This window comes from Mobula birostris, chromosome 11 (assembly GCF_030028105.1).
Source record: "Mobula birostris isolate sMobBir1 chromosome 11, sMobBir1.hap1, whole genome shotgun sequence".
Taxonomy (NCBI): domain Eukaryota; kingdom Metazoa; phylum Chordata; class Chondrichthyes; order Myliobatiformes; family Myliobatidae; genus Mobula; species Mobula birostris.
In genome coordinates, this window is record NC_092380.1 from 78,046,752 (window position 1) to 78,068,143 (window position 21,392).

The following is a 21,392-nucleotide window of genomic DNA, read 5'->3' on the forward strand; positions in this document are numbered from 1 at the left end:
ACAACAGGAATTCTGCAGATGCTGGAAATTCAAGCAACACACATCAAAGTTGCTGGTGAACACAGCAGGCCAGGCAGCATCTCTAGGAAGAGGTGCAGTCGACGTTTCAGGCCGAGACCCTTCGTCAGGACTAACTGAAGGAAGAGTGAGTAAGGGATTTGAAAGTTGGAGGGGGAGATCCAAAATGATAGGAGAAGACAGGAGGGGGAGGGATGGAGCCAAGAGCTGGTCAGGTGATAGGCAAAAGGGATACGAGAGGATCATGGGACAGGAGGTCCGGGAAGAAAGACAAGGAGGTGGGGGGGGACCCAGAGGATGGGCAAGGGGTATAATCAGAGGGACAGAGGGAGAAAAAGGAGAGTGAGAGAAAGAATGTGTGTATAAAAATAAGTAACAGATGGGGTACGAGGGGGAGGTGGGGCATTAGCGGAAGTTAGAGAAGTCGATGTTCATGCCATCAGGTTGGAGGCTACCCAGACGGAATATAAGGCGTTGTTCCTCCAACCTGAGTGTGACTTCATCTTTACAGTAGAGGAGGCCGTGGATAGACATGTCAGAATGGGAATGGGATGTGGAATTAAAATGTGTGGCCACTGGGAGACTGCTTTGCTCCTTTTATATATTGGCGAGACCCGACGCAGACTGTGAGACCGCTTTGCTGAACATCTATGCTCTGTCCACCAGAGAAAGCAGGATTTCCCAGTGGCCACACATTTTAATTCCACATCCCATTCCCATTCTGACATGTCTATCCACGGCCTCCTCTACTGTAAAGATGAAGCCACACTCTGGTTGGAGGAACAACACCTTATATTCTGTCTGGGTAGCCTCCAACCTGATGGCATGAACATTGACTTCTCTAACTTCCACTAATGCCCCACCTCCCCCTCATATCCCATCTGTTACTTATTTTTATACACACATTCTTTCTCTCACTCTCCTTTTTCTCCCTCTGTCCCTCTGAATATACCCCTTGCCCATCCTCTGGGCCCCCCCCCCCCACCACCTTGTCTTTCTTCCCGGACCTCCTGTCCCATGATCCTCTCGAATCCCTTTTGCCTATCACCTGTCCAGCTCTTGGCTCCATCCCTCCCCCTCCTGTCTTCTCCTATCATTTTGGATCTCCCCCTCCCCCTCCCCCTCCAACTTTCAAATCCCTTACTCACTCTTCCTTCGGTTAGTCCTGACGAAGGGTCTCAGCCTGAAACATCGACTGCACCTCTTCCTAAAGATGCTGCCTGGCCTGCTGCGTTCACCAGCAACTTTTATGTGTGTTACTCCTTTTAGCTGTAAATTTTGAAAGGGACTTTTCCTGGCTTGATAATCTTCCCAACTTGACACCACATTCCAAAGAACCACAGGTTTCTGGCAGAGAAAGAAGTGTTCAACTCTGTCCATTTTGGGTTTCTGCTAGGGATCCAAAAGTATTCACATTCTTTCACAAATATCATATCTGGTGTATCCACTGGTCTGTGCATTTTCCCCTATGTTGTGCCCACATTTATAATCTTAAGTGAAAGTTTTTTCCACTGATATTATCCCCACCCCCACATCCTACAAGCATAGGTTCCCAGAAAGACAACAGATTTTCTTATTCAATCAAAATTTATCATGAATAAAAGCTATTGAATCTTACTGATGTTCTCTGTTCTATTCAAAATGCTCCCAATATTTCAAGCTGCTCGCTGCCCTTGGTTTTCATGATGCTAGTCCATTACAGTGAATGATCTTGGGAATACTACTATTGTGGTATGATTCAGTCAATGGCTCTTGTGTATTTGAACCATTTTCATGCCTGTGCACCCATTGTATTGAAGTCTTTCAATTGAGCAGTAATGCCATTCTTTCTCTAAAATATATAGGCAATTTATTTGCAGAGGATAGCTTTGCTTGTTCGATTGAAACCTACGTACCTTGCTAAATGTTACTTTACCTCTCCAAACTACATAGGATATGTTATCCATAATTTAATCCAACCAGCCTTTGCTAATGTTTATGCCCCATCTTGTCATCTTCAAAACCTCAGTGTAACCAGCTTGCCATTGTCTGTAAGGAGTGTGTATGTTCTCCCTGTGACTGAGCAGGTTTCCTCTGGATACTCTGGTTTCCTCCCACATTCCAAACGATATATGGGTTGATTGGTCACATGGGTGTAATTGGGTGGCGTGAGCACATTGAGCTGGAAGGGCCTGTCACTGTTCTGTCTGAATAAAAGGACATAAATTTAAGAATTTCCCTTTCAATATATTTGTGTACAATTCACTTCAGCTCCATATTGGCAAGTTTCTTCTGAACTTCATGTGGTGACCATCTTGCATCTTCTGTAGAGACCTGAGGGGTGCAAAGTGTCTGGTTGGAAGGTGAGGTACTATTCCTCCAGCTCGCATTGGAGTAACGTAGGAGGCTGCAGGAGGAGTTCAGTGGGGGTCGAATGGGGAAGTGACGGGTGACCCCATGTTTGGTATCACTCACACCAATTTCTTTAGTATTGAGACCACGTTATGAACACTGAAAGCAACGCACTAAAATGTAAATGTACTATTAAATCCTGAGAGGGCTCTTTGGGTCCATTACTTTGTATTTTGGAACATTGTTGTCCTTAGGGCTCTTATTAAAGTCAACAGCTTTGGGTGATCAGCGCTCTTTCCCCGTCTCCATAGGTGTCATCAGATGTTTCTGTTTCTACTTGCCAGTAACATAATGGTTCCACCTGCACTCTCACAGACTTGCAAAAACCCACGTGCGCTCCCTCCTTCTCAGCAGCTTTAAACATACTCACTTCCTCACTGCATTTTCTGGGAAAGGGTTAATTGGAGGGTTATTGGCCCCTCGCTGGATGCCTCTGGAATTTTCCATGTTGTTTTTGACTTCCAATATCTGTAGCCTTTGCCTTCCATCTCTCGTGACCCTCCCCCCAACATACCTGATCACCTCCGCCTGCTAGGGACACTGTTCACAATCTGATTCAAAGTTAAAAGTGAATTTATTATCAAAGTACATATGTCACAGTATGCAACCCTGAGATTTGTTTGTTTCTTTTTTGTGGGCATACTCAGTAAATCCAAGACCCATAATAGAGTCAATGAAAGATCACAACCAACAGGGCAGACAAACAAACAATGTGCAAAAGACAGTCAACTGTGCAAATACAAAAGAGAAGAGATACATAAATATGCAATTAATATCGCAAACATGATATTAATTGCCTATTAAGTGAGTCCATAGGTTATGGGAACAGTTCAGTGATGGGCAAAGTAAAGTTATCCCCACTGGTTCAAGAACCTGATGGTAGATGTTAATACTTTTAGTAAACCTGGTGGTATGAATCTATCATTGAGCCCACTCGGGGATCAGCTACGCTGGATTGGGTGTTATGCAATGAACTGGAGGTGATTAGGGAGCTGAGGGTAACATAACCCTTGGGAGGCAGTGATCGCAATATGACTGAGTTCAATTTGAAATCTGATAGGGAGAAAGTAAAGTCTGACATAGCAGTATTCCAGTGGAGTAAAGGAAATTACAATGGTGTGAAAGGAGAGTTGGCCAAAGTAAATTGGAAGGAGATTCTGGCAGGGATGATAGCAGAGCAGCAATGGCGTGAGTTTCTGGGGCGGGGGGAGAGGAAGGTGCAGTATAGATGTATTCCAAAGAGAAAGAAATACTCAAATGGCAAAATAGTATAACCGTGGCTGACAAGGGAAGTCAAAACTAATAAAAGCAAAAGCGAGGGCATACAACAAAGCAAAAATTAGTGGGAAGACAGAGGACTGGGAAGATTTTAAAAACACAGAGGGAAGCTAAAAGAATCATTAGGAGGGAAAAGATGAAATAGGAAAGCAAGCTAGCAAACAATATCAAAGTGGATAGTAAAAAGCTTTTTCAAGTTTTTGTTTATTTTATTTATTTTTAAAAGATGAAAGTAGACATAGGAGCACTAGAAAATGAGGCCAGAGAAATAATAATGGGGGACAAGGAGATGGCTGATGGACTAAATGAGTATTTTGTATCAGTCTTCACTGTGGAAGACGCTAGCTGTGTGCCAGATGTTGAAGGGTGTGAGGGAGGGAAGTGAGTGCGGTTACTATTACAAGGGAGGAGGTGCCCAAAAAGCTGAAAGACTTGAGGGTACATAAGTCACCACGGCCAGATGAACTGCACCCTAGGGTTCTGAAAGAGTTAGTGTTCGAGATTGTGGAGGCTTCAGTAATGATCTTTCAAAAATCATTGTACTACTGCCAGAGGACTGGAAAATTGCAAATGTCAGTCCACTCTTTAAGAGGAAGGCAGCCGAAAGGAAATTATAGACCAGTTAGCCTGACCTCAGTGGGTGGGAAGATGTTGGAGTCAATTGTTGATGATGAGGTTATAGGGTACATGGTGACACAGGACAAGATTGGACAAAGTCAGCATGATATCCTTAAGGGAAAATATGCCTAATGAATCTGTTGGAATTCTTTAAGGAGATTACAAGTAAATAAGGGAGATGTAGTGGATGTTGTATATCTGGACTTTCAGAAAGCCTTTGACAAGGTGCCACATATGAGGCTGCTTACCAAGTTAAGAGCCCATGGTATTACAAGAACGTTACTGGCATCATGGTTAGAGTATTGGCTGATTGGTAGGAGGCAGTGAGCGGGAATAAAAGGATCCTTTTCTGGTTGGCTGCCAGTGACTAGTGATGGTCCACTGGGGTCGGTGTTGGGACCACTCATTTTTATGCTGTATATCAGTGAATTAGATAATGGAATAGTTAGCTTTGTTGCCAAGTTTGCAGATGATATGAAGTTTAGTGGAGGGGCAGGTAGTGTTGAGGAAATGGATAGTGTTGCAGAAGAACTTAGATTGGGAGAATGGGTAAGAGAGTGGCAAATTAAATAATGTTGGAAAATGCATGATCATGCACCTTGGTAATAGAAATAATTGTGCAGACTATTTTCTAAATGGAGAAAAATGAAAAATCTGAGATGCAAAGGGACTTGGGAGTCCTTGTGCAGAACAACCTGAAGGTAGAGTTGGTGGAGAGGAAGGCAAATGCAATGTTAGCGTTCATTTCAAGAGGTTTAGGAGACAAGCAAGGATGTGATATTGAGGCTCTATAAGGCACTGATGAGGCCTCGCCCTAAGTATTGTGAACAGTTTTGGGCTCCTCATCTGAAAGATGTGCTGGCATTGGAGAGGGTTCAGAGGAGGATCACAAGGATGATCCCAGAAATGAAAGGGTTATCATATGAGGAGCATTTAATGGCTCTGGGTCTGTACTCGCTGGAATTTAGAAGGATGAGGTGGGATCTTAATGAAACCTTTCGAATGTTGAGAGGCCTAGAGAGAGTAGATGTGGAAAGGGGGTTTCCCATGGGGGGGGGAAATCTAGGACAAGAGGACACAGCCTCAGGATAGAGAGGTGTCCATTTAAAACAGAGCTGGGGAGAAATTTCTTTAGCCAGAGTATGGTGAATTTGTGGAATTTATTACCACAGGGAGCTGTGGTGGTCAGGTTGTTGGGTGTATTTAAGGCAGAGCTTGATAGGTTTTTATATGGACGCAGCATCGAAGGTTATGGGGAGAAGGCCAGGGAGTGGAGCTGAGGAGGGGAAAAAAGAATCAGCCATGATTGAATGGCAGAGCAGACTTGATGGGCCAAATGGCTTAATTCTACTCCCATATCTTATGATCCCCAGCTGAAGACCTCTGGTTTCCTTCTAGTCTTGCTGACATTGAGAGAGAGGTTGTTGTTGTGGCACCACGCAGCCGATTTTCAATCTCCCTCTTGTATGCTGATTTGCCACTTTTGATTCTGCGAACAACAGTGATGTCATCAAACTTAAAAGTGTCATTGGAGCTGTACTTAGCCTCACAGTCACAAGTATTATATGAGTAAAGCAGGGGGCTAAACTCAGCATTGTGGTGAACCTGTGCTGGTGGAGATTGTGGAGGAAATATTGCCAATCCAGATTAACTGGGGTCTACAAGTGAGGACATGGAGGATCCAATTGCACAAGAAGATATTGAGGCCAAGGTCTTGAAGCTTATTGATTAGTTTTGAGGGGATGATAGTATTGAATGCTGAGCTCTAGTCGATAAAGAGCACCCTGATGTATGCATTTTTGCTGTTCATGTGTCCCAGGGTTGAGTGAAGAGGCAACAAAATGGCATTTGCTGTGGACTGTTGTGCTGGTAGGCAAATTGGAGTAGTTCCAAGTCAATTTGGCTGGTATCTGCTGCAGAAGTGGTGTCAGCATCAGGAAAAAAAAAACAATTCTTTCCCACCTGCTTGTAAGCCACTGGTTAACTCTCCTGACATTTGGTTCTGTGTTGTAAGTATCTTGAGAAAAGATTCAGGGGTGATCAGGCTTGAGCTGCTTAAGTTTTGAGCCTATCTCCTGATGGTACTACTTCAGCAAGTCCTGCCCTTGCCCCTGCTTCTACCCATACCATTGTTGCAGCATAATTCATGACACTAGATTTATTCCCCTATCCTCCTCTCCTAGTTCCTCTCTATATGGGCATGGGATGTTGGATAGCTCGGCATCGGGTGTGCAACTTGCCCTTTGGGATTCTACCTATTTCCCTAATTTGAAGGGTCCACATTTTGTTCTATTTTTGTTCCCTTTTCGGTATCAGTCTTTGTTTTAGCAACAACACCACCAAACCCTGGCACAAAGGCCAATAAAGAGATGTTAGGCTTTGCTAGCAGAGCATCAATTGTGGAAGTAGCCGTTGTGTAAGTTGGCTAGTCTTAGAATAGGGAGTTTAGGCTTTGGGTTGTACAGGCTTCGGCGAGAAGATACGGAGACTGTTCGTAGTTTTTCTCATTTAATTTTTCTTTCTTTCTTATTCTACAGTTAGAGCAGTGGGGATACTAGGCAGGATATTGGAATGTTCCCCTGTGGGGTGTGTGAAGACAGGGAGACTTCCAGTGTCCCTGGTGAGTACACCTGCAAGAAGTACATCCAGCTGCAGCTTCTTTCAGACCACATTAAGGAATTGGCCAAGTGGTTAAGGCTTTGGACTAGCTACCTGAAGGTCATGAGTTCGAGCCCCAGCCGAGGGAATGTGTTGTGTCCTTGAGCAAGGCACTTAATCACACGTTGCTCTGTGATGACACTGGTGCCAAGCTGTATGGGTCCTAATGCCCTTCCCTTGGACAACATTGGTGTGGTAGAGAAGGGAGACTTGCAGCATGGGCAACTGCTGGTCTTCGATACAACCTTGCCTCGGCCTGCGCCCTGGATAGTGAAGTCTTTCCAGGTGCAGATCCATGGTCTCGCAAGACTAACGGATGCCTTAAGGAATTGGAGCAGAAGCTAGATAAACTCTGGGTCATTTGGGAGGGTAAGCAGTTGGTAGACAGGACATAGAGGGAGGTAGTTACATCCAAGGTGCAGGACATGGGTATCTAGGTGACTGTCAGGAGAGGGAAAGGGGGTAAGTAGCCAGTGCTGAGTATCCCTGTGGCCATTCCCCTCAACAACTGGTACACTGCTTTGGATACTGTTTGGGGGTGATGGGATGATCTGGCACAGGAAAGTCACAGTGGCCAGGCTTCTAGCACTGAGTCTAGCTCTGTGGCTCAGGGAATAGGGAATTCAATGGTTAGCGGAATAGATAGGAAGTTATGTAGGTGCGAACAAGATTTTCAAATGGTCTGTTGTCTCCTAGGTGTCAGGGTCAGTGATCATTCTGGATAGAGTCCACAGCATTCTTAAGTGGGTGAGCAACCAGAGGTTGTGGTCCATGTTGCTACCACTGACATGGGTAGGACAGATGACAAGGTCTTTCCTGCAAAATGAGTTCAGGGAGTTGGGGTGCTAAGTTAAAGGACAGGACCTAAAAAAGTTGTGATCTCAAGATTGCTACCTGTGTTGTGTGCCAGGGGGGCCAGAAATGGAAAGATTATGTAGTTGAAATGTGGCTAAGGAGATGGTGCTGGAGCGAGGGCTTCAGACTTTTGGATCATTGGGCTTTCTTCCAGGGAAGGTGGGGCCTGTACCGAAGGGACCGTTTTCACCTGAGCTAGAGCGGGACTTGTATCTTTAGAAGTAGGTTTGCTAGTGCTGCATGGCATTGGAGGAAAGGGTTTCAAAGCTGGAGTTGCAGGGGGTTGGAACCAGAGCTGCAGAGCAAGTAGAGGAGTTGCTGTGGGGAAAGATGTTAAGCTTATGTAAGAAAGGCAGAAATTGGAAGATGGAGCGTGATGGGACTAATGTTCCGAGGAATGGAGGCTGATGTTCCGTTGTTTAGGAAAGGCACCAAAAATAAGCAGGAAATTATAGGCTGGTGAGTCTGGTATCAGTTGAATTGAGGGCCTCCATTGATCAGAGTTGACCATGGATATTGTGTCCTGGCTGTCCAGTTGCAAGCCTGGGCAGTCTGATCTGGTAATTTAGCTGTTGTCCATGTACCAAGCTTCCCCCTCCACCTCCCCCACGCTTCTAATGAACCCAAAGGAGTGGCAGAGACTGATACAGTTTGGTACCAGAAGCATTTCAGGAGTTGCTAGTCAGCATTGAACTCAATGTAGGATTGCCTCTGGGTTGACTCCCAAAGCCTGCCCCAGGAGTGGGTATAACCACAGGGCAGTGGAGATTGGAGATCAGAGCTTTCTTTCTCGTGGATGAGCTGCCCCATTTGCCTGAAGCGACTGGTTTAAGACACCAATAACCTACCTTTGCCCCTTCTCCTGTCAGTAGAAACTGTTCTGCTGGGCGTAGTAGCTCAGCCACACATGAAGGCCAGCAGCTGGACTTGGTTGTCAGAGGCTATTTGAGGTGCACGCCATTGGGAGCATTTAGTAGGCAGTGGGAGCTTGTCCCCATTACCACCCCTGTCTGTAACGACCTTAAGGAACCCTGGCATCAGCAGTGGTAAGTTATTGGAAGGGACCGGACATGTATATAAATATTTGAATGGGACGAGGCTGTGGAATGATTGTTCAATTTCAGCGTTTAAGAGTAACTTTGATAGGTGTATGGAAGAGAGGGATATGGAAGGTGAAGTTCTGGGTGCAGCTCGATGGAACTAGTCTGTTTATTAGTTTGGCATGGACTAGAAGGGATGAAGGATCTGTTTCTGTGGTGATCTATGACTCTGACAAACCATGGTTTTTCTCAACAACACTGAGGAACAATGCAGTGCTCTGTGTATGGTGGTTAACTTGTGCCTCCTCCCACCTTTTCCTGTTGGTGGATATATTGTAGTTGGACTACATCAGTGTCTATGGAACAACCTTCTCAACTTTGTTCCTTCATTGCTACCTTGTTTGCTAATGGGCACATTCTCCCCTTCCAGAAACGGAGCATTCTTCTGGAATGTGACTGTGCCTTTGTTACAATTGTCCAGAAGTTTCTGCCTTTATGTTGGAATGCCACCCATTCCCAGTCCAGCTCAAATTACCCACAGCATGTTGGACAGTTTATCTGGAAGCTCCCACATGCTGCAGTGCAGCCACAAACTAATCTGCAGTATCTTGGTTATTTAATGTACGAGTCCTTTAGTTAAACTCAACCCATTATAGTTTATGGTTTTCTGATCTCAGTTAAAGAGAACCTTGTTTTGGCCAATTAACTTCCTGCTATCTTGTGATATTTTTGGAGCCTCTCTCTAACACTGAACCACCCACAGCTAATTGGAAGAAGTTTGATGAAAATCACCATTTTCAATGATGGTGAAGCTCAGCAGACAAATGAAAAATTAAAGGCCATTTTCAGCTAGGAGAGATGAATGGATCATCTACTTTGGCTTCCCCTTGACATCTCATCATCATAGAAGCTGATCTTTAGTTCATTGTATTGATGTCTTTGCGATCAAGAAAAGGGTACTGGAGTTACCAAAGGCAAGGAATCTTGGCATATATTACTGAGCACATGCTTGTACTAGCTAACATTGTTCCAAAACTGCAACAGTCCTCATGCTCGCCTGACCAAATGGAACTTGTCTTGGGTATGTTCTGTCCATAAAGTCTGTCAACTAACCATTACAAATGCTTTGGTCTGGAAGGAATCAGCAAGTCAACAGCATCTTTTGAGGCAAATGGATAGTCAGTGTTTCGGTCGAGGCCCTGTATTAGGATGCTCCAGATTCCAGCAACTTCACTTTGCTGGTGAAGTAGATGAGTGGGATTGGAGATGCAAGAGACTGTCGATGATTCTGTCAGTGCTCTTGAGCTGCACACCGCCATCTTGCTGATGCTCAGTTTGGTTTCTAGCAATACCGCTCCACTCCAAACCTTGTGCTTGTTCCAAATTTTGGCGAAGCATAATACCAGAAGTGAGGTGATATCAGGTGGTGTTCGATTATGTGGCTTCAAACAGCCCCAGTAAATTTTATATCATGGAAAATCGAAGTGCGAGAATAGTATCTCAACTGCCAGGAGTGGTACCTAAACAAAATAGTCCAAATGGATCACTATAAGAGTTTTTATAAATAGTACTTTGGGCCCTGAAATCATCCATGCTTTATCAACTGTTCCTCCTCATAATCTCAGATGTGAAAATATTCTAGTCCTTGTAATAAAGCTGCATTCAGTTAGCAAAACTGAATTTTGGCTAATGAGTGATTTAAATTTGACACACAGCTCTCCAACTCTCAAAAAAAAAAAAAAAAAAAAAAAGTAATTTGTCAGTATTGCCACCATACAGTGTGCCCCATTAACAACATCCTGATCAAGTCCCAGGAATGTCTCAAAATTTGAACATTCAACCACCAGTGACTTAATTCCAAAAGCTTTTCTACATCAGGAGTGTAATAATTACTGAGAAGAGATGAAACAATCTGCTTGCTCATCTTGAGGAGCAATTTCTTCTATTTAAAAAAAAAATGTTTATCATGAGATATTAATATGTGAGCAATTTTGGGAAGAGAAATAATATAGTTGAGAACGTTTGACAAGTAATAAAACAAAGCACCTGGTTACGTACATGAATTTAAGCCACCAAACAAAATTAAATCAAAGGCAATGGAATGATGTAAAAGCCAGTTACTTGCCTTTTAAAATAGAGATGAAGTCTCAGATTTTCAAGTGATTAATGAGGTCTTTGCATAACACTTCAGTAATGGGAAGGAGCAATTTGTTCAGAAGTACAGTAAGGCTGAACAGTGAATTCCTTTAGCTGTAAGTTATACATACCTGTATATGCAGGGTAAATTTGCTTGCAACCAAATGGGAGTGAATTGGTAAAGAAGTCCATATGAAAAGTACAACCTGGCAAGATCATAAAGTGCAACTGGGAGATGTTAAGACTTGGTTTAGATATTCATGGTCCTGTTTACAAAAATGTTTAGTCAAATACAGTTATAAAATTTTACTTTTGCATTTCAAGTTGTTTCAAACAAGCTTGTAGACGACAATGAACAGCTGTTTTTATCCAGAACACATTTCCAAGATTTGTGTAACAGTATAAACAGGATGGAGTCCTGCTGTGATTATTTTCAGACCTATAATCAAATATTACTATCACATTCCTCTAGTGCTTTTAAGTGGATGATGTCAATAGAAAGACCAGTTGGGGCAGTCAGCAGATGAAGACACTGAAAACGACTGCACTGCTGGCCAGCACCTTGTTTGATCTGGCTTAAGGTTGTATGTCCCTGGATTGTGTGTCTACTTTGTTTAATGTATGTTATCCAAATAACTTCATTGAATACATTTGTTCCAAAGCTTTCTGTTGTCAGTTTGGCTTGTGTTGCACCTCACTGTAAAATTTAATAACATCTTCCGTAAAGTGTATTACAAATAAAGAGCAGTACTCAACCAAAGCTCTGAGCCATAGTATCTAGAAGGATGAATGCAATGTGTATGTGAGGTTCCCTCTTGTTTCTTGCCAAGATATGTATTAACTTCCTGCTTTAAAAAAAAATCTGGAAATCCCCATTTAATAACACTGATACAGTCAGCAACCTCCATAACTGACCACAAAATCTTCTCCACAACAATTGTAGACTGCACGTGTAACTCCATTGTCCAAGAAAGAAAGAGAACAGGTTTGTTGCTGAAGGCTATTTAGTTGAGCATCTGCTATTGGCAAATTAGTGGGGCCATTATTAAGGAAATAGTATCAGAATATTATCACATACACCCACGTGTTTTTAGAAAGGGAAGGTCACTTGACAAACGTAGTAATTCTTTGAGATTGTAATAAACAGATGGATTAGGGGGAAAGCAGTGGAAATATAGATTTGGATTTCCAAAAGGCAACTCATAATGTGTCATAAGATTTCTACACAAATCTGGGCTCATGGCATTGAAAGTAATATGTCAGCATGGCAGAGAATTGATTAACTGACAGAAAAAAAAAAGTGAACATAAATAGCTCCCTTTCACCTTGGCAAACACACTGCTGAGCTATCACTGGAATTGGTGCTATGTTCGCCAGTTTATATTGATGACTCAAATGAAGGTCAGAATGTTGTACCATTTCCTAACTATTCAAAGAGAAGAGGAAAAGTGAGCAGGTTTGTAATGGATATGAATTGATTTAGGCGAATGGGCAAAAAGATAGAGTATAAGAGTGTGAAAATATGAGAATTGACCAGGTCCTGCTTGGGAGGTTGGTCAGGAAGGTTTAATTGCTTGGCATTCAAGATGAGGTAGTATATTGGATTAGACATTGTCTTTTTGTGAGAAGCCTGAGTAGTAGTAGATGGTTGCCTCTCTGACTGGAGGCCTGTAACTTGTGGTATGCCGCAGGGATCGGTGCTGGGTCCTTTGTATCGATGATCTGGATGGTGTGGTTAACTGGATCAGCTAATTTTAGGGGTGTAGTGGACAGTGAGGAAGGCTATCATGGCTTGCAGAGGGATCTAGATCAGCTGGAAAAACAGGTTGAACAATGGCAGATGGAACTTAATGCAGACATGTGCAAGGTTTTGCACTTCGTTAGGACCAACCAGGGTGGGTCTTACACAGTGAACAACAGGGCACTGAGAGGTGGTAGAACAAAGGGATCTGGGTATACAGGTACATAATTCATTGAAAGTGGCGTCACAGGTAGATAGAGCCGCAAAGAAAGCTTTTGGCACTTTAGCCTTCATAAGTCAAAAGTATTGATTACAGGAAATGGGATGTTATATTGAAGTTGTGTAAGACGATGGTGATGCCTAATTTGGAGTATTGTGACCAAAACTGCACACTTACCTACAGGAAAGATGTAAGCAAGGTTGAAAAAGTACAGGGAAGATTTACAAAGATGTTACTGGGTCTGGAGTACCTGAGCTATAAGGAAAGATTGAGTAGGTTAGGACTGTATTCCTTAGAGAGGAGATTTGATAGAGAGATACAAAATTATGAGAGGTATAAATTGGGTTAATGCAAGCAGGGTTTTTTCCACGGAGGTTGTATAAGACTGCAACCAGAGATCATGGGTTAAGGGTGAAAGGTGAGAAGTTTAAGGGGAACATGAGGGTAAATTTCTTCACTCAGAAGGTTGTGAGAGTGTGAAATGAGCTGCCAACAGAAGTGGTGCATGTGAGCTCTATTTCAACATTTGAGGTTTGGGAAGGTATGTGGATGGTAGGGGTATGGAGGGCGATGGTCGATGGGAGTAGGCAGTTTAAGTGGTTTCGGTATGGACTAGATAGGCCAAAGGGCTTGTTTCTGTGCTGTATTTATCTATGACTAATATCCATTTTGGCAGGGAGAATAGAAAAGTGCAAAGATGTGATAATATCAGTTACAGGATTATCAAACCTTTGATACCTGCTGAGCCACCTAGTACAGGTTGTGATTGAAATCTTTTCTCAGAGGCACTTTCCAGTTCCAACTCTTTGGAGGTGTGACTTCTGTTTCCTTATGTACAAAAGAAATACAAAGTTAACAGATCAGTATTGCAAATAATTAGGCAACTGAAATGGCACTTATTGAAAAAGCAATGGAGTTTAGAATTAATGAACTCTTGAAAATTTGTTCTCTATTTAAGGAATGCACTTGTATTGGAAGCATTGCAGAAATTTTGCTGGATGGTTTCCTGGGATAAAGCAGTTGCCTTGAAACAATCAAGTAAATTAGGCCCATGCTTAACCTTGGGAAAATGGGACAATATTATTAAAATGTAAGATGAGTGTTTTTGACAGGGTGGATGCTGCTAAATTACGGGGCAAAATCTCAGGGTAAAAGGATGCCCATTTAAGATGGTGATGTGAAAATATCTCTTGATTGAGAATCTTGGAATTTTTTCCTTGGAGAATCATGGATGCTGAGTTATAAAGTAAATTTATGGCTGGGAAGGATTCTTGTTTTCCAAAAATCTAAAGTTATGGAACAGGAAGGAATGTACAGTCCATGCCAGCTATCAGATCAGCATGATCTTATTAAATAGTGGAGCTGACTTAAGAGGCCCTGTACTCTACTGCTGGTCCTATCATATTGTTGAGGTCTCCTGACAATTGTGTCCTTCCTCTCGTGTATAGGCTTTGCATGACTACATCCTATCATTACTTTGAAAACCTTAGAGAATCAATTGAAAGGCTATTTCACAAATTTTCCATGGATTCCTCCAAATTAGCAACAGTATATAATAGCTGTAGCAATGAAGTGAACTACACAGATGTTCCAGTTGTTTGTTCAAAGTTGTGATTTCAGCATTTGATTGCAAGCATACTGAAGTAATATGACCAACAATGTCCTGTGTCTTCCTTGGCCTCATTTGAGCATATTAAATAGACCTCCATCTTCTCTATTGACCAAACCTGCTGAGCTGCCCTCCTACAATTCCAGTTTGTTAGTATAGTTTTTCCCAATTATGCTCATTCTTTAGTCATTCAGAACCCTTCAGTGATCTACCCTTCCCTTTCTTCATTTACATGTTTCTGAGACGAGGAAGAAATGTACAGTTCATGTCAGTTATCATATCATCATGATTTTATTAAATGGTGGAGCTGACTTGAGGTCCTATGCCCTACATCATGTCCATGACAAAAAGTGAAATTTCCATTATTATTTCTTGCCACGTTCCTCAGTCCCACAATCAGTTTTATGCTAACAGTGTGTTAGCTGAACATTTTGAATGATGAGCAGGTCAAAATTTAATCTTGAGTACTGCTGCCCAAATCTTTTTATCTCCTTTCCTACTATTTACTGCCATCTTCCCATCCCTTCCCACCACCATTCGGGATCAAGAGCCTAAACTCCACTAAATAGTATGAAATTTCAACTTTTTGTATAATTTGTGTGGAATTAGAAATCCCATGTCCCCTCACCTCACCATCCACCAGAACTCTGATCATGTCACCACTTCTACTGGAATCACTTACTGGTGATCCCAGTAGAAGTATCTTTAACATCCTTGCCATTCTCTCAACATCCACTTCCTGCTCAGTGTGTAAATGGCAACTTGTTTTTTGTTGAAACACTTAGGCATTATTTAATTCAAATTTTATAATATTTTCATTCCAAAAAATGTACTAAAGTGAAAATTGGTTGACTTGGGTCACAGCTCCAACTCTGTTCTTGATTGGGTCACTTTGACTGTTTTCAATTCTTAAGTAAATATTTTAGAGCGACAATTGTCTTCTGCAGATTTAATTCTTCCCCAGTATCCAATTTATCAGTAATTAATTATTCAAACAAGAATTGTCCAATCTGTTGAATAACCAGATTTCACCTTTTAAAGAATTCAAGCCATGAAGAAATGGTTTTTATTTAGTTCCTCTCGCTTCTGCATCTTAAACTATACACTGATTACAATTCACTGAACATCTCAATGCCTTCAAGAGGCCATTCTTCCTTGGTACATTTCAGGGCAATGAGAATCAGTGTCTTCAGTTGTTAAGTTCCTTTTGAGCTTTTGTCAATGGAACAAACTCTTTCATCTCAAAGTTGATTATAACATCTTAATCACTGTCCCCATTGAGAATAGACTAAATGATTGACCCAGCACAAAAACAAAAACTATTGGTGGATCAAACAGCATCTGTGGAGTCTCAGGAATAACTGTTTTGGGCCAAAACCCTGCATCACCCAAAATGTCTACTATGCCTTTGCCTCTGCCTTTACAGAGCCTGTCTGACCAACTCTTGTTCCTCCACCAGTTTTCAAGTTTTGCTTCCAGTCTCCTAATCAAACCTAATACACCTTTAGTCAGTATATACAGTAACAATTACATACTTTGTAATGGATTTACTATTAAAGCAGCATTGGTATCAATCAGTTCCTCAAAAAGAGCAACATAGAAAGAATTTTATCTGGCTATCTATGACAATAACAACAGCTTAATTGTGCATCTGACTGGAATACTTGGCAGCACATTAGGCTGTCATCATTGGAGTCCAAAGCAGCTGAAGAAATATCCAGCACGTTCAAACTGACAGCTTGTTAATGACAGTTCAGTTCTGAAGGACGAGCAACGTTCATTTTTCTGTTGGAAATCAGAAGCTTTCAAATAAATCTCTATCCTGAAATTTGCTTATTTGGAAAATTGACCATGTCTGAATTTGATCAATTAGTATATAAATCAATCTTGTTATAAAAGAAATAGAAACTCAAATAATAATGAGATTTGTTATCCTTTCTTTACAAAGCCAGAATTAATGAGAACACAATGTGAAGAGTCTCAGGTGGAAGCATACAAGCTAATGCTTTTAAACGATTGTGTTCTGATTGTCCCTATCAAATTCATTATCTTGGAATGACCTGTTTTTATTCTGGTTAAATGGCATGAATTAATAACTTTTTGGGATAAAGGTTACTGTATAATTAATAAAAGACAGGGTGACTTTGTATTCAGCATGCTTCAAGACTCCACACTGCCATTTGTTTTCATTTTATTGCTTCCACTCCTGCCCTCATCTGTTCTTGCATTTTTTAACATCTTTGTGTGGAATATGTTATCCAGAAAATATGCTTGAGTGGGTGGGTCACACTAGAATGAAGTAAATTGCTGCTTATATTTAAGTAATTTCATAAAGAAAAATTGGGAAGAGGAGAAAAAAGGCTTGTATCACTCTTGAGGACTGCAGCAGACTCTGCCAAATATACAGGAAATTAAAAGTGTCGAATTCCAAAAATATCTAGTGATCCAATTGCAAAACAAAAAAATGTGGCTTACATGCTTGGGTCACTAAAGGGACATTCTCAGTACTGTTAAGCTAATAATGGATGAAAGTTGGTGGGTGGATGGATAAGGAGCAGGTTGCTTGGGGAAGGTCAAAGGGAGTGCAGTGGCTACCAAATTTGTTCATCCTTTGTGTGGCTTGATTCTTATTCTTGCCCAGGTCATTATAAAAATGCATAGAATTACATTCTTTCCCAGGAAGCTAGTATTGAATGAAAGTTTACACTTTATAGCATTTATTGATATTCAACAATTAAACATCAATATTTCAAAAGAGCATGTTGGAAATCTGAATTTAAGGCAAAATGCTGGAAACACTCATAGTTAGGCAGCGTCTGTGGAGAAACAATATCTCAGTCAAACATCCTTTATCAGAACTGAAAGTGAGGAAGAAATTAGTTTTAATTTGCAGTGGGCATGGGAAAGAGATGGACAGGATAAAGGAAATGTCTCTGATAGTGTGATGCCAAGATTGCCGAGATGGTTATGGAGCTGTATCAGAGATGGATCATTGAAGTTTAGGAAGAGAGGGGGGAAAAAGAAACAAAAACGTGTCAGAGCTATTGCTAAAATCGGAAAGCACTAAGTAGAATGCTAGATATGCCCAATGCAACACACCAACGCTCTCATTTTTAGTGAGAAATGAAAATAAACTATTTCATATTACAGATAAAGAAACCCGGCCAATTCACAAGCAGAATTTGGTAAGTCTGTATCTGGGTAATAAGCAGGTTCTGTTTTTTTTTCCAGATATCCTTAATTCAGTTTTGTGGTATGTCAAAAAACAAACTATATCCTGCTTTTGATCAAGTTTTCCCCGTTTTCTCAAGCCAGTCCTGGCGTAGCTGTAGTTGAAGGCGGTTTTATTAATCTCCAACGCGTTACAGTACGCAAGGAGCTGGTGTGAAAAGACAGTACTTCTCAGTGTTGTAACAAAATGCAGATTCCTTGACTTCCAAATGGCTTCTAACTGACTGAAATGTACAAACGATATAAAATGGCTGCCCTGATGATGAATGCTAATTGCATAACAACATAATGAGCAATCAACAGCAGCTGTGAACATACAATTAGTGAGATAAGGTAACAATCCAAATCAGGGAAGATATACCATGCTAAGATCACTGGATATGGTGACCATATCTCCACAGTACTGCAGTAAATTGCATCAAAAACACACGCAATTGATAAGAAAGAGCAATGTGCAAAAGTAGAGCGAGAGAGAAACTAGTTCTGACTTTCATAGGAATGAATGCATGTACGTACTTCAGAATTTTGAATTTAATAATGAGTGCTGATGCACTATCAATTACCCCAAAAGACTGGAAGTAGAGTAAATACTGAAATGCTTTTATTAACAGTAAAATGGATCCACTTCCATGCTGTATGTATGTCTGTCCTGGACTGTGGGAGGAGCAGTGACACAATCACCTTTATTCAGGGGACTGTGGGAGGAGCCACAGGAGCAAGTCAGCAGAGGGGCATGTCCAGGCATGTCCAGACAGGTAACCCAGTTACAACCTATATACACGGTTTACCACAAGTGCTTATTCATGTGTATTGGTACCTATAAGTCAGGCATTTGTAACCTGGATATGGCCTGTGTCTAAAATAGTTGAAACCAATATTGAGTCTTGAAGATCGCAAAATATCCGGACAGAAGAGCGCTATTGTTCCCTCAAGCTTGAAACAGACCTTGTAACAATGCACAGACAGATAAGACAGAGCAATATGAAGAATTAAAGTGACAGGCAATTGAATGATCAGGGTCACCCCCATGGACACAACTAGGTTGCTGCATAAAGCAGTCATCGAATCTACATTTGGTTTCTCTAATGAAGAAGTGGCCACATCTTGAATACAATGCAAGAAACTAGACTGTATGAAATGCAAAGGGATCACTGTATAACCTGAAAGGACTGAACAGAAGGTATAAGGTAAGAGAACAGGTGTTGCATACTCAAGTGTTGTCAGAAGAGGAGGGACCAGTGGAGGTGGACTATTGCATTAGGAAGTCACAAAGTGAATTGTCTCTTTGAAATACTGAAATGAGAGTCTCATGGAAGGGGGGAAATTGCAAATGCTGGTTCAGTGAATGCAGAGGTTGATTTGAGGGTAAGGGGAACTCTTTGTTCCCCATTAATGTGGCAGACAGATACCTCTGTAAACTGTGGAATCAATGTTAGGCTCACCTTACTGGAAATATTTTTATTCATCCCTCATGACAATCTCATCCCTGCAACTTATTACAAACTTCCCTCATTTTCAGTTTAGATGAAGGGCTTTTAATTGAAATATGAATGTTGTTACCTCTTTCACAGATGCTGGCTGACCTGCTGAGTATTTCTAAGCTTTTAAAAATGCTGGGTGCAGTTCCTAATGAGTGTTGAAGAAATTTACACTGAATGATCCAAATTATTGTCTTATTTGTGTGTCATTAATTTTGTTAGTTTTAAACTTAGATTATTTAAAAAATTTCTAGCATGTCAAGTCTATTGCCATTTAACTATATACATCCATGTAACCATATAATGTATATAGAAACGAGACAATGTTTCTTCAAACCACTGTGTAAAGCACAGTAGTACATATTACACACTATAACTTATGAAGGTAAGAATAAAACCTACAGATGAATCTCACATAACAAACTAAAATGCATTAGTATTAAATATTGTACTGAAACAGATTAACCTGTGACACTTCAATTTATTACCCCATGAATTTCTATATTTGGTAATAAATCCACACTCTGAGCAAATAATAGGCCAATAAACTTCTGAAACATCATTGTGTGGTAGTACTTTTGATAGAATTATTTTACTTGGAAGCTGTGATCTTTGTACAACAGCAGCTAACAGGGCTGACAGCAAATACACAACTTAAACATTGTACCACAAATTAACAATAGTATTTTTGAAAATAAAAAACCAAGCAAAGGATTACACACCATTTCCAAAGGAATAAAATTGAAAAGTAAGAAAGTTGTCCTTGAACATGTATTGAATCTCAGCTAGAGTACTACACAGGGCAGCACTTGGCACAGCTTGTGGATATCACAGCATAAGAATCCAGGTTTAATCTTAAATCCCAATGTCATCTGCGTGCAATTTGCACACAAATTCCTGTTGCCATGTAGGTTTCCTCTGGGTACTTTGGTTTCTCACATTCCAGAGATGTGAGAGTTCTGAGGTTAATTGCCCTGGTGCTGGGGTGAATTGGTAGAAAGCAAGAAGAAAAGGTTTCAAGTAAAATTTAGTAGAGTAATGGGATTCTTCCATGAGCCCATGACTCGATAGGCTCATTGCTCGCCTTCTATATCATAAAGAAATATGGTATATAACATGAGTTGCCATATGAATCCTCTTTAAGAGCACTGAGAGGGGGCAGATAAGATTTACAAGAGTGGTACCAGAAATGTGAAGATGTATAAAGTAAGAAAAGGTGATCACATTGGCCAAAGGTGTTGAGGAGTGAACTGCTTTGATAGACTCGATACAGGGTGAATGTTTCTTCTGGGGAAGACCATCACTGGAGGATATCAGTACAAAATGTTTTTCATAAGCTTCTAATAGTCATTCAGCAGACACCTATTCACCCGAAGTTGTGAAGCTGTGGAGTGAATGTGCAGCTGTACTTAAGAGGAGGCCAGATAAATCTGAGGGGGAGAGAGAAGAGAGAGTCACACTGGTAGGTACAAGTACCACACAGACTGATTGGGACTGAACGGCCTGTAGCATTACTTAATGATGATATATTTTTAACAAAAGCTTGTGTAGGCTTTTTAATTAGACCTGAGAGAACATACAGTATTTCTTGCTGTATAAATAACTCTGTACCAGTCATGGCACAAAATAGTTTACAGAAAAATCACTTTCAATCTATTGATGACACTTGGGGAAGTGACAGGGAGTGCTTTTTTTTCATTGAGATGTCCATCATATGAACAATGCTGGTAACATTTGATCTCGAGATTCACCCTCTTCTTAAGGGATGCATCAGTGGGCAGAATTATCTTCTAGTGTGCAGGTATAGAAACAATGAAAGGAATTAAAGATACAAGTGTCTGTGGAGGTAAAATCAGAGTTCATTATAAGTGGATAATCCCGCTGCAGAACTGATCAGTTCTCATATGGAGACAAATGAGATGGGCTATCTGAAATGTTGTAAGAAAGAAGAGTCTCTGTTCCCCAGGCTAAAATGGGGTGTCATTGGAATAGTGGAGGACAGAGCAGATATTCTGCTTAAAACGTGTAATTCTATCCACTTAGTGGCTAAAGGGAAGGAAGCAAACTACACTGAATGGAAGCAGTTTGACAATGCAGAGTTAATTTTAATATTTAGTCA

At 41.1% G+C, this 21,392-nt stretch overlaps 1 long non-coding RNA gene across 1 annotated transcript in view; it reads left to right on the top strand.

Annotated features, from left to right (window-relative positions):
• The window catches only part of LOC140205220 (uncharacterized), a 109,304-nt gene that overhangs the window by 59,823 nt on the left and 28,089 nt on the right, over window positions 1–21,392 (top strand). The window contains exon 4 of the long non-coding RNA XR_011887788.1: window positions 18,407–18,550. This is a non-coding gene — a long non-coding RNA (uncharacterized lncRNA). The remainder of the gene's footprint in view (window positions 1–18,406; window positions 18,551–21,392) is intronic.